Below are 11,288 nucleotides of genomic sequence, written 5' to 3'. Positions count from 1 at the left end.
TCAAAATAAAGATTAGCTAAACCTAAATGCAATAAATTCTGACTTAAATTTTATATCAAAAGCAAATATGATATAAGCTCTACACAGATAAGTATTTGATTTCTATGAAATCCATTTATCTAAAGCTTAATTTGTATTTGTTTTGTTTTTAAAATTCATTAGCTATCCAATATTTTAAAAGTAGAAGTCAGAACTAATATGAAAACCTTCCTTGGAAATTATAGTGTCCTGTAAAATTATGAGAATAAGTGTGGTCAGTAATGTAAGTGCTCGATTTAACTTTGACAAAAGATAGTCGTTAATAAAGTTCTGTTTCTCTCATTTTTCAAAAAAGATCGAGAAATTAGAAGGAAAAAAAACCTAAGTAAAAAGGTAGCTAATGTAGATCAATGAATTTGTGTTAAAAAAAAAAGCACTTTTTTTTTTCATTTTAAAGAGTTTTATTACAGGATGTTAATATTCAAGACATGTCAGAACACCTTATACTTCTAATCAGATTTTCGGTAACTGGTTTTAAAGTATTACTTGAGTATTTTTCTCACTTTGTCTTTTGGGCAAAAGGGCTTCTCAATGACTCTTTAAGAGATGTTATTCTGATCAAACAGTTTATCCTTAATAACCTGAGACATGAATCCATGGATAGCTTCTATGGCAGTTTTACTGTTGTCTCTGGTGGCTTTGGCAAGTTTGTCTTCTGATTTTCGATCCTGTGTTTCTAAACCTAACAATTAAACTCAGTGTACACACCCAATATTTATTCCACAGAAGCTCAAGCAGTTTGCAACCCAAAGAGGATTACAAATACAAGACTTCTAAGCCATAACATTGTTTGCATTGTACACCAAAGTCTTTTATTAAGCGAGATAGTCTGGTACTCAGAAGGTCCTTTATTAGGAGATTTGTAGCCCTTTGGGTATACCCTAAAGGCATCAAGATTCACTTTCCCTGCAGATACTATTCTTGTTGGATCAATCACCACTGCTGTAAATGGTTCCTGGAACTGCTTATTGAGCAGCTGAGTACTAACATGATCCCAGAAAGCCAGCAGCCATGGCCAGGGTGCCTATAATACCATCTGATTGTATTTTTAAGGCAGCCAACCTGTTTGGCATTTTCTATGTATGTGGTCGTGTACTCATATGCAGCAGCCTGGGCATTTTCTCAGGTATCCGTGTCTTCTACAAGCAAAGTAAAACGGCCCATAATAACTGTGGTTTTACCATCCACCTTTCCTGTCATCCAACCCATAACTTCCAAGTTGCCCCCGATCTGGCATGCGTCACCGTCTTCAGCAGAGCCAACGCTGAGATTTTGCAGTACTTTAAAGTAATGGTGATTGTTAACCCAGGGTTTTGCTGCCAGTATTTCTTGCTGCTACTTCTTGTCATATTTGTAGATTTCATTGATACTCTGAGCTTCATGCATGTTTTTGGCCGGTTCCCAGGTTTTCTGGACCATCCCGCTCCCAGAGGCCGCCATCACTGAGGAATTGAACTTGTGCTTTTGGAGCCAAGGTGCAACTTTAGCTCCCTAGGTCTCTGTGCGTGGGCTTTGGACCCTATACACCACAGGAGCAAACTTTTATTTTTAAATTTTATTTGTATTTATTATTATTATTATTATATTTGAAATGGAGTCTCGCTCTATCACCCAGGCTGGCGTGCAGTGGCAGCGATCTCAGCTCACTGCAGCCTCCACCTCCTGAGTCCAAGCAATTCTCCTGCCTCAGCCTCCTGAGTAGCTAGAATTACAGGCACACACCACCATGCCCAGCTAATTTTTTGTACTTTTAACAGAGATGGGTTTTACCGTATTGGTCAGGCTGATCTCGAGCTCCTGACCTCAAGTGATTCACCCTCTTTGGTCTCCCAAAGTGATGGGATTACAGGCGTGAGCCACCATGCCTGGTGCAAACTCTTAATTAGATTCTTGAGATAGCCGTAGCTTTTTTTTTTTTTTTTTTTTTTTTTTTTTTTTTTTTTTTTCTGTAATGAGCCTTTCACTTAAGTCATTTGGAGCAAGTAAATTTTGGCAACATCATTTTAATTTCAAAATCAGTAACAGTATATTTTTAAAATATTATGATCCACTTTACAAAAGATACTATTTTATTATGTGTGATATGATTACCTTTTAATGTAATACTAGAAATTTAGCTATGTGATTTGCAACTGATTTTTATCACATTATTTCTATAGTTAAAAACATCTAAAGGGCAACTTTCCCACTGTATTCAACTGATGAATCAATCACCCAGCCAAGCATAACCTCATAAAGAATCTAGTGAAACCATTTCACATTTATTTTTCTGCATTTTTGCACTGGTGAGAAATCTGCCAAATACCCGAGGATAGCATTTTTTCACAATAAGTCAAAGAAAAAGAATATAGCAAAATTGATGAATGTTATATAAACTAAGGTTTATTTGCATTGTATTCAAGTGGTGAATGCATAGGATATATAAATAAAGTATATTTAGTGTATTAATCCTCTTTAGTAGGAAAGGCAGCAATTCAAGCAAACTGGCTTTAGTAGAGTAGATAAAATGAAGGCTAAGTGGACAATGTTGGTTGCCCGCTCCATAGCCATTGCTTCTTATTACAGCCTTGTTTCTTACTTGTGCACTCTGCCATTGTTCAGATATTAGACAGCCATCTTTTTCACTGGTCCCTCCCCAACTCCAGACGTAGCCTGTTGATTAGCTTAAGCCAACCAGGATAATTCCATTTCAGTATTAGTGTAGACTAACAGTGTAGAGTAATCTACACTATGCAGTAATAGTGTAGAGTAATCCATGTAGTAATCAGTATTAGTGTAGAGTAATTCCACTAACAGTAGTGTAGAGTAATCCATGATATAAACCAGACCAATATGAAGATAGAGGCACATGCCAGAAAAATTTTTCTCTAAAAAAATGCAAATTGAGTATTCACACTATTCTGCATATTCTCACAGGAGTCTGAGATGCTTGAATCTGTTGCAGCCATATATTCTGCTAAGATTTCCCTCCTAGACACATCTCATATCAAAGATATTCCCAGTCTCATTTACCTCACATAACAAATCAATGTAATAAAAATAAATTGCTCTTATTGACATTAGTCAAAGATAAATTTGCATATATAAACTCACAAAATCTATGAAATTATTCTTACAGTGGAAAATTGAGAAACTGCAGCATGCAGTGGAGGAGATAGTTAAGTAATTTTATAATACAAGCATGCCGATGGCCTTTTCATAAACCTGAGTCTGTGTATCTCTTTGCTTGGTTGTTTTATTTTTTTAAATATTTTCCCCTAAAGCCTTGTTTATTTCATTTCTTGCATAGGATTTTCTCATACCTCGAATTGATTTTTTCCATGCTTTTCTCCATGTTCATACAAGGATATTATCTGCACGCGTTAAGGGATTATGTATGCAAGAGTTTGTTGTTTTTAAATCATTGTGATTCACAAAAGGGAATCATATATTTGATTCCATGCCATTTGCTTTTCTAACAAATTGTACATACCTATAATCAGATGGCAATATAATGGCCTGAAAAATTATTCTATAATGAATATTAACAGTAATTTCCTTGTTTAAGAGTATTGAAAATGTTTCTTTTTTCCCCACGCTTATAAATATTACTATGGTAAAAACCTTTGTTTATATATACTTATGTTCAGAAGGCACTTCTATCAAGGATACATTTCTATAGGTGGAATTACTGGGTAAAAAGTATAGGAGACACACACACACAGACACACACGTTTAGTTGACCATAGAATACATCTTAAGAGATTGCTTACCAAAGGACTACTATCTTTCTGAGATTATCCTTTCAGATTTCATTGTACTACTTCATTTGCAGAGTCGAATAAAAAAAAAATAGAAAAACTGAGTTTACAATACCATGCTTCAGATTCCTCAGTTATGGAATTGTGTCAGGTTCCGTATCTCAGGACTAAATTACTTTGCAACCACTACTTGGCTACAGTGATACCACAACTCATCAAGCTCTCTATTGTTATTTTATTTAAAAACAAGCTGACCTCAAAGCTTTTTGGTATTTAATAATTTCCTCTCATTTACAAAAGAGGCAAAATAAAGTACTCATGGATGACAGTTCAGTTTCTATTTTCATCTCTTCAATGTAAAAGTCAGCACTCAGGGCCAGGAGCAATGGCTTATGCCTGTAATTCCAGCACTTTGGGAGGCCGAGGCAGGTGGATCACAAGGTAAGGAGTTCGAGACCAGCCTAGCCAATATGCTGAAACCCCATCTCTACCAAAAATACAAATTACGCAGGTATGGTGCTACATGCCTGTAGTTCCAGCTACTCAGGAGGCTGAGGCAGAAGAATTGCTCAAACCTGGGAGGCGGAGGTTGCAGTGAGCTGAGATTGTGCCACAGGAATTCAGCTTGGGAGACAGAGTGAGACTCCATGTCGAAAAAAAAAAAAAAAAACGGTCAGCATTCAGAATTGACGTTGCACTCTTAGGAGGTATCTATTTTCTATTTTTCTGAAGAGATAGATGCGTAACATCAGTGGCCAAACCTGCAGTGGAATTGGCAGTATTTCTAAAATATGTTGCTTTGGTAAAGCAGGAGAACATAAAGATAGTTAGACTGGAGTCCAAGGAAGCTCTTTACCAGTTTATTCCTTCTGTATTAGTTCTGGAACTTGGGAGTAACAGACACATAATCACAGTTGGCATTAACCAAGATACCACTGGCAAAGAGGCTTTAGATGGAGCATCTCTCCTCCCTCTCAAGTAGCAGCCATGTAGGCAGACTGCCACATAGAGGGTTTCCTCCCTCTTCTATCCACTCCTTAGACAGAGATCAGTTTCATCTGTCAGGCTGGTACCTTTAATATGCACAGAAATCCACATGAAAATCAGAGACTGAGAAGGATCTTCATTAGCAAGTGATTGTTTATATATCAGTAACCTCAGGGAGATGAGACTTCTAGAAGACAAAGGACACAGCGTAGTGTGGAAAACGGACGCAATATGGTTGTTGAAAGTGCTCATTACTAATGCTGAAGGGACTTATGTTACATTAAATGAAATACAAGGCCAAGGTATATGAACAAAGGAAAAACGGAATTAGCACTTCACTCATAATACTGTGCAGTCCAGTCCGTGGTTATCTTTCCAGCAGATTCATCTTAATGAAATTATGGCTAAAATTGAATCTGTCTGATGTCAGAATATCTTGGAGTATGAAAGAGAATCATTCACTACATAATGCCCTGTTGAGCATAACAGGCAAAGGAATGTTAACCCTAACAGTTTTCAATATTGACTTAGCTGTCAGAAAGCCCTGAATTATAGGAGACATTTTGCCATTATCTACTCAAAACCCAGGGAACCGACAATCTATGTCTCTTTCTTTCTCAACTAATGTGATTCAAATATTCCTTAAAATTACAAAAATAAAATATAATGATTCAGGTAATCACCAGGAGGTATTTATAGGTGATCTAAATTCATTCTGACATCTCTATGCAATGAATTACACAGAATATTAAAAGCCACAGTTTTTAACAGGGGGTCTAGGTCAAGGCAAAATTGTATGTTATATGCAGGAGACAACAGAGAGCAGCAGTTCAGATTTCAGAGTCGTGAGTAAGTCAATCTCAGTTAAAGAAGTTTCAGGTTTATCATTTATTTGCCATGAAACTTTAAACAAATACACTTTCTGTATCATGATTTCCTTACCTACAGAATGTGGTTGAGAATAATTATAACACCTAATTTAGAGATTGTTATGAAGCTATAAGACAATATTACAGGTACCCAGTAAATCTTAGCAAAGATCATTTAACTATTTGTCTTCCATTCTCTATTGCTTAAATACTTGATTACTTGTGTCAGCATAAGCAGCTGTAAGAAAAAAGGTCAAGAAAGTCCCCATTTTTCTCAGAGAATTTAAGTCAATGTGCTACCTCTCTCAGTGCTAGTTAACTCTTGAGAATTTTATTCTTTTCTCTCTCTCTCTCTAATTGTACAGTTAAAGGCTTTACCTTCTGGCACAGATATGGCAGCAGCTATAAATGAGTTGGAAAGATATTTCAGGCCCAGAAATATGTTTTTTGTATCACAGGGTAGATAGCCATGGTCTACCAATTTCACCTAAACATGTAGCCTGCATTCTACAAACACTCAAAGAAACTAAAACAAATATCAAAGCAGTAAAAATTAAAGACTGATATGTTGGTTTATTTTTTTTTTTCTGAAAAAAACTTCTGAAATGTTTCCCAATAAAAGATTTTTATTTATGCTCCTTTATCTAAACTTTTCATATCCTTTTAATTCTATATGAATAGAGGTTTTTGATCAGTTCTACTTTTGCTTTTCTCCAGGTCTCAAAAAGATCGGAAGAAAATGAAACACACAAAAAAATTAATTAATAGAAATATCACCAAAAATGATGTGTTTTTCAAAATAGACAAGCTATATTTTCTTCAAATTTTTATTAAATTTAACTGTTTTTATCTATCTGCATCTACATTTAGATAAAAAGAATTTTAAGCACTAGGTAGTTACATGTGGTTAAGTGGTTACTGCATCTGAATATGCAGATGAAGAATTTGATAAAAAATTGATCCTTTTTATCAAATTCTGCATCTGCATGTTCAGATGCAGTAGCCATTTAACATCATGTAATTACCTAGTGAGTGCTTAAAATACGGTTTGTCCAAATTGAGATCCAACTAAGGTTTCACAAACTTAACTTGAAAAAAGGATGTAAAATGTATGGTAGATTTTTTTTTCTTTTCTGAGACAGAGTTTCGCTTTTGTTACCCAGGCTGGAGTGCAATGGCGCGATCTCGGCTCACCGCAACCTCCGCCTCCCGGGTTCAGGCAATTCTCCTGCCTCAGCCTCCTGAGTAGCTGGGATTACAGGCACGTGCCACCATGCCCAGCTAATTTTTTGTATTTTTTATTTTTAGTAGAGACGGGGTTTCGCCATGTTGACCAGGATGGTCTCGATCTCTCGACCTCGTGATCCACCCGCCTCGGCCTCCCAAAGTGCTGGGATTACAGGCTTGAGCCACCGCGCCTGGCGGTAGATTTATATAATGATAACATATTGAATATTGATATTTGAAATAGTTTGGGTTAAATAAAATATATTACAACATTAATTTTACTTTTACTTTTTAAAATTCTGGTTACTGGAAACTTGAACAGCATAGGTGTCTTGCATTTGGGGCTTCCATTTATTTCTATTGAATGATGCTGCTCCAGACTCATAGAAGGCAAATGTTGCAGGTGCCGAAAAGATTAACTGCAATTTTAGAAATAAAAATTTACTTTAGAAATTTAAATCCAGAATTTCACTTCTAAATGTAACGAAGTATTGCTCTTGCTAAGGACAACTAGGGAAAACATATTCATTATGGAAATAAAACCCCCAATTAAAATTTAAAAAGTCTGTTTGAAGGTATCAGAGAGCTACGGCGACAACCAGCACTTGAGAGAGGAGAATCTTAGAAGAAAGGCCAATGCAGAGATGTGAGCTGAAATTTAAGAGCTAGAGACCCCTGTGGCCTCTGCTGGAAAGGAAGGCAAGGAAGCCAATAGAGCTTCTGGTAATCTTAAAGGGATGAACAGACCAGAGTTGGAGTATAGGATTGCCAGACATCTAGGACTTGAGGTCCAAGATCTGGGAGAGGTTGGAATGAGAAGGAACTAAGCCCAAGACTAGTGGATTTCCACTTTAAATGTCAGTCAAAGTATTAAACTGTTCAAGGGCAAAGAACTATCAGGTTGGTGCAAAAGTAATTGAGGTTTCTGCCACTGAAGGTAACAGCAAAAACTGCAATTACTTTTGCACCAACATAATGCAATGTAAAACACAAAGTCTCTAAAATGTAGTGTAACAAAGACTATAGGTTTTCTATTGAAATCCTTGGAGGCCCACAGCACATTGGGAAGAAGTAGAGTTTGATGGAATATTGATAGATAAAACCCTCACTATATGTATCCGCCGGAGGAGAAATGACTTTCTAAAAATGTAGCACCATTTAGAGTCTCTAAATATTTTTATACACCGTGTTAATTATTAAATTAAAAATTACTAAACGTTTTAAGAGGCAGAATCCAAGGGACAAATATGACACATAATCGGCAGACCCAGTTACTGAAGTTACCAGATAAGAAATTTGATTTATATGTTTAAAACGTAAATGACAGATACTGAAATAAATAATCAAATGGAAATTCAATAACTAAAAATACAGTTCTAGAATTTAGAAACTCAATAGATGGGTTTGATAGCAGGAGATAGAATTAGTGAGCTCTAAAATAGGTCAGTGGGAAATACTGAGATTAGTCAGAGAGGAAAAATATGTGTGCAAAAGAGGCTAAGATACATATGGGCATCAGTAAAATATTCCAATAAGAAATATCATTGGATTCCTGGAAGTCAGGGAGAGAGACAACAGGCAGTAATCACATTTGAACAGACACTGGCTGAGAAATTTCCAAAACTGTCGAAAGATATCAACCTCAGAAGCCAAGAAGCCCTGCAAAACTGACTAGGGTAAATATGAAGAAAATCACATTAGATACATTATAGAAAAACTTTGGAAAAACAATGACGGAAGGATAATCTTAAATGCATGGGGGTTCAGTTGAGGGGTAAGAACTAGCAGCCTGCTCATTTGCCGGAAGAAGAAAACAATACAACTTGGCAAACTGCGAAGCTGGTTGAAATTAGGCATCAAAAGAGTCTTGCAAAGCTCATGATTCAACATCTTTGGAAAGGCTGCGGTAGATTAACGTATGCCACATGCAACCCCCAAATTAATCCACACACAGAAATGGTCGGTTAGCTGTAACAAATTATAGTAATTACAAGGGTTCATAATGATTTTAGTTCTCTGCTAACGATGGGGGCAACATCCATCAGAACAAAAGAGCAATCATAAATGGACATTTTTAAAGATGGTCCATTTTAAAAACTATTTTATTAGACTTAACATTGTTTATAATGTTAGCTTAAGTTACCAATAGATAATACAAAAAAATTCTTTTGAAAGTTGTAAGAGTAGAGCTGCTATTGTAATGATACAGTCCTACTTCCTGTTTATAAAAAGGCAATAAACTGGATAGATCAGCCTTATAAACAATATTATCACCTAAATAATTCATAAACTAAAAAAAACTGTGCCAGTTACTTCTTCTATATATATTTGTTCACATCTTCCTCTACTGCTCCTTTATCACCAATAATAAAGGTGAGAAGTGTGACTATTTGATGCTGTATATACATACAAACTAAAACAGATCACAGTAGGAAAACGCCTCTATCAAATATCACTAAGAAACTCCAATAACAGGGAAGAAGTAGAAAGGCCAAGATGCTTATAGCCGTAAGTGTATATGCCAGTCATTGCATAATGTAAGTGTATTGGTTCCATCACCGTCTGATGTACTTTGAGGCCTAGACGGTGTGATCTACTGTGAGCTGAATTCATTGTTCTGTGGACTAACCTTTTATGCTGTCAACAGTTTTCAACACCTCTTCCTCAGCCATTTATTCACTCATTCACCCATTTATTCTGCAGATATTTATTGAATGTCCACTATGTGACATCAACCTAAATGCCCATTGATGATAGACTGGACAAGGAAAATGCGGCACATATACACCATGGAATACTATGCAGCCATACAAAATGATGAGTTCGTGTCCTTTGTAGGGACATGGATGAATCTGGAAACCATCATTCTCAGCAAACTGACACAAGAACAGAAAATCGAACACCGCGTGTTCTCTCTCATAGGCGGGTGTTGAACAATGAGAACACGTGGATGCAGGGAGGGGAGCATTACACACTGGGGTCTGTTGTGGAGGACTAGAGGAGGGACAGAGAGGGGTAGGGAGTTGGGGAGGGATAACATGGGGAGAAATGTGAGACATAGGTGATGGAGGGGATGAAGGCAGCAAACCACATTGCCGTGTATGTACCATGCAACAATCCTGCATGATCTGTACATGTACCCCATCCCAGCTACCCAGGAGACTGAGATAGGAGGATCCCTTGACCCCAGGAGTTCAAACCTGCAGCAAGCTATGGTGACATCACTATACCCCCATCTGGGCAACAGAGTGAGACCCCAACTCTTAAAATACTTACTTAGATTCATAACTTGAGTTGTTGGAAGACACACACTGTTTCTGTGGCAGAAAAGAAATCTATGAGACCCAATGTTGATTAATCACGGAAGTTTACAGTTTTGAAGAACATGATGTGGACTAATCAAATGGCTTCCCGCTGTGGACATATTGAGTTAAGGGAAATGAATGATCTTTCTCTGAAGTTGTACATTTTGGATTATGTAAACGTGTGGTTGCCAGTCGCCATCACTCTGATTCCGTTTCATTCCACAGTAGACTACAAGGGCAACTCATGGCCAGAAGGAATGCTGAGAGGTGGAAGGCAAGGTATGATGTCCTGTAGCAGCCTTGACTGAAACAAGCTTCACCCTAGGAGTTACAGTTACCTGAGTCAGCAAATTTGTTTTATTACAAAAATTAGACTATTTTGAAGTACACCTCTCTCATATGAAATAATACAAATGAAAACTATTTTATTAAAAAATCAAGCCTTTAGAGATTAATTCATTACCACCTGTAAAAATGGAGGCACATCAAAATGATAACATTTATTTCGCTGATTTTGTTTGATTTATTCTTATTCTTCGTAGAGCCAATCTTCAACTATCCATGTAAATGGAAGGCAAAACAACTAAAGATAAAATTGATACCCCTGAGAAAATTCCAAATCTACATTGAAATCAACTACTTTCATTCCCTAAGTATTTTTTTATAGAAATTCCAAGTCATGAATGAATAGTATTTCTATACTTTAACCAACTTCCTATACTAATTCTTATTTTTGTTGAAAAGACCCAATCTAAAATTGAAGTGACTATGGAGAGAGTTTACTGATCATGTAAATTCTATAATTTGTCTTTCATAATTAGGAATTTGTTATATTAACAATCAGAAGCCCGGGAAACATTCCAGGGGAAACTGAGTTAAAATTAAATTAGTAATAGAGTATTAGCAAAACTCCGGATTTCTTTTATTCAATTTCCATTGTTGCCTACATTATAATTATATATTACTTACTCTATCAGCCAGTGGATGACTTACCTTTGGTTTTGCCATTACTTTTAGTGGTAAAAACTACAATTTCTTTTTCACCAACTTAATAAATTCAATTGTTGAATACACACTTGAAATATTTTTTTTAATTTATGTGTCGGCTGTCTTATAAATGT

General features: G+C 36.3%; 1 pseudogene; it reads right to left on the bottom strand.

The window, feature by feature from the left end:
- Positions 1-578: 578 nt before the first annotated feature.
- Positions 579-1,479, bottom strand: LOC101043913 (COP9 signalosome complex subunit 5 pseudogene; annotated as a pseudogene).
- Positions 1,480-11,288: the final 9,809 nt, after the last annotated feature.

Source organism: Saimiri boliviensis, chromosome 4 (genome assembly GCF_048565385.1).
Source record: "Saimiri boliviensis isolate mSaiBol1 chromosome 4, mSaiBol1.pri, whole genome shotgun sequence".
In the NCBI taxonomy this organism is placed as follows: Eukaryota; Metazoa; Chordata; class Mammalia; order Primates; family Cebidae; genus Saimiri; species Saimiri boliviensis.
The sequence above is the reverse complement of the archived record's forward strand: the minus strand, read 5'-3'. Positions and strand labels throughout refer to the sequence as shown.